Below are 5,985 nucleotides of genomic sequence, written 5' to 3' on the forward strand. Positions count from 1 at the left end.
GCAGTTTACTCAGATACTGCGGCGAGACCATTTAATGATTTATATGTCAAGAGTAGTATTTTAAAATCGATGCGAAATTTCACAGGAAGCCAATGCAATGTAGATAAGATAGGGGTGATGTGCTCATATCTTCTGGTTCGAGTGAGAACTCTCGCTGCTGCATTCTGGACTAGCTGAAGCTTATTTAAGCACCTTGTTGAACAACCAGACAGTAAGGCATTACAATAGTCCAACCTAGAGGTGATAAAAGCATGAACTAGTTTTTCTGCATCATTTGGTGACAATATATTTCTTATCTTGGCAATATTTCTGAGGTGAAAGAATGCTATCCTGGTAATATTATCTACATGTGCTTCAAATGAAAGGCTTGAATCTATAATCACACCGAGGTCTTTTACTGTTGCACTTGATGGAACAGAAAGGCCATTTAAAATCACAGTGTGATCAGAAAGCTCACTTCTAGCTGCTTGTGGTCCTATGACTAGAACTTCTGTCTTATCAGGATTAAGCAGAAGGAAATTAATTAACATCCAATTTTTATGTCCTGCACACATTGCTCACATTGCTTTAGTAAACTGGTTTTTCTCATCTGGTTTTGCTGAAACGTATACTTGTGTGTCATCAGCATAACAGTGTAAACTAATACCATGTTTACGAATTATGTTGCCTAGAGGAAGCATGTAAAGAGAAAAAAGCAGTGGGCCTAAAACAGAACCCTGTGGAACACCAAACTCAACTTGAGAACATGAGGAATGGTCACCATCTAAATCTGATAACGATCCGTCAAATAGGATGCCATAAGAGGGCCGTTCCCTTAATTCCTACTACATTTTCTAATCTGTGAAGAGGAATACTATGATCAATGGTGTCAAAAGCTGCACTGAGGTCGAGTAACACAAGTATAGTTACACAACCCTGATCAGAGGCCACTAGGAGGTCATTTACTACTTCAACGAGCGCTGTCTCTGTGCTTTGATGAGGCCTAAATCCTGACTGATACAGTTTATGTATGCTATTCCTATGTAGATATGAGCATAGCTGCTGTGATACTACCTTTTCCAGAATTTTAGAGATAAACGGGAGGTTTGATATTGGCCTGTAATTGGAAAGCTAACAGGGGTCAAGATCAGGTTTTTTGATTAGTGGTTTAATAACTGCTAATTTAAGGGATTTAGGGACATACCCACTGCTGAGTGAACAGTTAATTAATTTTAACAGGGGTTCTGTTATTGCTGGAACTATCTGTTGAGAAAATTTGTCGGTATAGGATCTAATTCACAGGTTGACAATTTTGAAGAGGAGATGAGTAAAATTAGTTCACTCGCTTCAAGGGGAGTAAAGTATTCTAGGTTCTGATGTGATGTGATTAATTTATCATCTGTATCACTTAAATTGTCTGGTTTCAAAGCCTGAATTTTTTGCCTAATATTTATTATTTTGTTATTGAAAAAGTTCATGAAATCCTCACTACTGTATGTTGTTGTTGTGGAGATTTCTGCCGTGGTCTTATTTCTGGTTAATTTGGCTACAGCATTAAATAAAAATCTAGGATTATTTTTGTTATTTTCTATAAGAGTGGAGAGATATGTTGATCTAGCTACACTAAGAGCTTTTCTATAGTTCAGGATGCTCTCCTTCCATGCTATTTGAAATACTAACAATTTAGTTTGACGCCATTTGCGTTCTAATTTCTGAGCGGTTTGTTTTAGAGTGCGCGTGTGATCGTTATACCAGGGAGCAAGTTTCTAATCTCTAATTTACATACATTTAGGCATTTGGCAGACTCTCTTATCCAGAGCGACTTACATTTTCATTTCATTATACATCTGAGCAATTGAGGGTTAAGGGCCGCGCTCAAGGGCCCAAAAGTGGCAACTTGGTGGTTGTGGGGTTTGAACCTGGGATCTTCCGAACCGTAGTCCAATGCTTTAACCACTGAGCAACCCCTGGCCCTCTCTAATCATTTTTCTTTTAACTGGAGCTACATTATCTAAGCTATGACTAAGTGTTGACTCTAGATATTCGGTCGCTTGATCGAGTTCTGTGAAATCAGATGGCGATCCAATCAAAGTTGATAACTCTGGAAGATTATCGATAAAGCTCTGTGTGGTATTTGATGTGAATGTACGTTTAAGGCGGTAGCGCGGTGCTGTGCGTACATTATTACTATGAGACACTTTAATCGAGACAAGACAGTGATCTGATATAACTTCAGACTGTGGAATTGTAATTATGTTTCTTATACTCAATCCGAAGGATAATATTAAGTCCAAAGTGTGACCTGCTTTATGAGTGGGTCCTACTACACACTGATTTACTCCTACTGAGTCCAGTATGGACATAAATGCTGTTCTCAGAGGGTCTTTTGGATTCTCAAAATGAATATTAAAATCTCCAGCAATTCTACAGAAACGACTAGGTTTGAGAGGAAATCTGCAAATTCACTAAGAAATTCAGAGTACGGCCCTGGAGGTCTGTAAATGACAATTAGCGGGATCGACTGAGCTGACTTAATATAGTTAAATACACTTATGTTATTATAGAGAACTTTAAATGCATTTAATTAAAATCTGTGTTTTTGTACAATAGTCAGATTATCATTGTGAATAATTGCGACGCCTCCTCCTCTACCAGTTAACCGAGGCTGGTGTATGTAGCTGTATCCAGGAGGACTAGCTTCATTTAGAGCCACATACTCGTCCTGTTTAATCCAGGTTTCTGTTAAACAGAGTATATCAAACTCCTGGATACACATCTTTTTTGTTTTTCCCACATTAATGAAAGATTTGCACCAATTAATAAAATCAGGTTATATGTTCAGGGTTGTCACTACTGAGGTGGGGCTTTAATAAGGAGGTGGTCATCATGATGGCTCTGACGTTCAGTTGTATAAAAAACAAATAACAAAGGAGAAAAAACACAACCTTATGGAGATCCATTGGAGGAGAAAAGAACATCTGACGTCACCATTTACTCCACCATTTGTGACCTCCCTGTTAAAAAATCCATCATCCAGCAAACCAAGCCAATATCAATACGATGAATACTCTTCAACCTGTCTGCTAAATCAAGGGCTGAACAGAATGAAAAGCCAAAGAGAAATCGATAAGAAGTAGACCAGGGACGTGCACACACTCAGGATGTTTAAAAACTATATTTTAGAGATTCTCTGCCACACCTTCATGCCTCTTCTCATCCAATTCATCCTGAACAGTGTCCAAAAGTAGATTCTTCACAAGTCACCTTTTGTTTCCCCCTTCTTACATTTACATTTAGGCATTTGGCAGACGCTCTTATCCAGAGCGACTTACATTTTTATCTCATTAAACATCTGAGCAGTTGAGGGTTAAGGGCCGCGCTCAAGGGCCCTTCTTAACATCTACACAGATCTCCAGGGAAGTGGAAGAAGTTTGAAACCACCAGGACTCTTCCTAGAGCTGGCCGGCCATCTAAACTGAGCAATCGGGGGAGAAGGGCTTTAGTCAGGGAGGTGACCAAGAAACTGATGGTCATTCTGTCAGAGCTCCAGAGGTCCGCTGTGGAGAGAGGAGAACCTTCCAGAAGGACAACCATCTCTGCAGCAATCCATCAATCAGGCCCATATCACTTGAGTATAGTTAACCAGCTTTTTGGAGGTCTTAACATAAAATTCCACCTATTCTACACACACACACACACACACACACACAGTTGAGATGACAGATATTTAGGGCCCTACATGTGTGCAGTGTGTGAGTTGTGGGGTCACCCAGACGGCAGTGGCTTTTTGTAGGTCTTACCAGGTTGTGTGGAACGCCCAGGTGGAGATGCCGCAGGGTGCTTGGGCCCGCTCATTGTTACTTGTGACTTTATTTAATTTGATCTCTATTAAAATAAAATTACACAAAACTAAATATAAGATTATTAACCTTATTTATAATCAAATTGTACTAAAATTGTACTAAAATCATAACCTTTTACTAGAACTTAGCTTAAAGTTTTTTTTTTTTGTTTGCTGTGAACTTATTTTAAAATTATCCAGGTAGGAATGTCTCTACTGAAGATTATTGCACTTACTATGATGTCATTTTTTTGCAGTATGATGATGAATTTAAATCCGGCCTTATAGCGATGAAGGTGTGTGTAGAGGTTGTTGTGCCATTTTGTTGAAGTGAACACTAGGGGGCAGTATTGGTAAACTCTCTTCTGTTCTTGTGTTGCTGGTGAAATTTATTCACTCTCACTCACTCATCTTTAAGTTTAATTTAAAAAATGAGTTTAGTTTAAAGTTAGTTAGTCTTTAAGCCCTGTCTATCATGTCCACTCGAGACGTCCACGCTAAGAACAAGCTCATCATCTCTGTCAGCTCCAGTAGGTGATAGGACGTGAGTTGATGATGATCCAGGTAGCTGTCCTGTAGCAGGTGTATTTGGGTGAACTGACAATAGAAGCTGATTGACGTGACACACTCTGAGAAACGAGGGACTGAGACACTACCTTGTCTTTCAGCTGTAATGTGTATTCTTATCCTTTAGATTTAAAATAAAAGCTTAGGCTGAAATTAACCACGTGGCCATGTGAATAATGTTCAACACGTGTACATGACCAGAACTAACTTTATATACATTTTGTAACCGTAGTATATCCAGTGCCTCCTAACACACAGTATGAGTGCAGATCAATCCCTGCTATCTGTTATCACCCAGATGAGGATGGGTTCCCTGTTGAGTCTGGTTCCTCTCAAGGTTTCTTCCTATTACCATCTCAGGGAGTTTTTCCCTCAGCACCGTCACCCTCGGCTCGTTCATCAGGGACGATCTGATCATCTGATTCACACACACTCACACCTCATACACACTTATATAATGTTCTGTTGATTGTGTGAAGCTGCTTTGTGACAATGACGATGTTAAAAGTGCTATATATTTAAATTAAATTAAATTTTATTAAATAGTAAAGTTAAGTTAAGATCGTTGATCACATTTCTACTTGATTGTTTATGAAAATAAAAGGTCTGTACTGACAAATCCCTGACAATAACAGAACACTTTAAAATAAAACTTTACACTCTGCTGTATTTATTTTGAATCCGCATTTAAATTAAAATGAAAACACACTTAACTCCACACGACCGCAAGCAAAGACACTACAGTATTTTTACATTTCAAATAATTCGATCATAAAAGCCAATCAGAACAAAAAACTTCCTAATGAAGCCTTACCATAACCTAACCATAAATTCATCATAACCTTACCATAACTTCATCATAACTTCACCATAACTTCACCATAACTTTACCATAACCTTACCATAACTTCATCATAACCTTACCATAACTTCATCATAACTTCACCATAACTTCACCATAACTTTACCATAACTTTACCATAACTTCACCATAACTTTACCATAACCTCACCATAACTTCACCATAACTTTACCATAACTTCATCATAACTTCACCATAACTTCACCATAACTTCACCATAACTTTACCATAACTTTATCATAACCTTACTATAACTTTAACATAACTTTACCATAACTTTACCATAACTTCATCATAACCTTACTATAACTTTAACATAACCTTACTATAACTTTACCATAACTTTACCATAACTTCACCATAACTTCACCATGATTTCACCATAACTTTACCATAACTTTATCATAACCTTACTATAACTTTAACATAACCGTACTATAACTTTAACATAACTTCACCATAACTTCACCATAACTTTACCATAACTTCATCATAACTTTATCATAACTTTACCATAATTTTACCATAACTTCACCATAACTTTACCATAACTTCATCATAACTTTACCATAACTTTATCATAACTTTACCATAACTTCACCATAACTTCACCATAACTTTACCATAACTTTACCATAACTTCATCATAACTTTACCATAACTTTACCATAACTTTACCATAACTTTATCATAACCTTACCATAACTTCATCATAACTTCATCATAACTTTACCAT

The sequence above is a fragment of the Clarias gariepinus genome, chromosome 1 (assembly GCF_024256425.1).
Source record: "Clarias gariepinus isolate MV-2021 ecotype Netherlands chromosome 1, CGAR_prim_01v2, whole genome shotgun sequence".
Lineage (NCBI taxonomy): Eukaryota > Metazoa > Chordata > Actinopteri > Siluriformes > Clariidae > Clarias > Clarias gariepinus.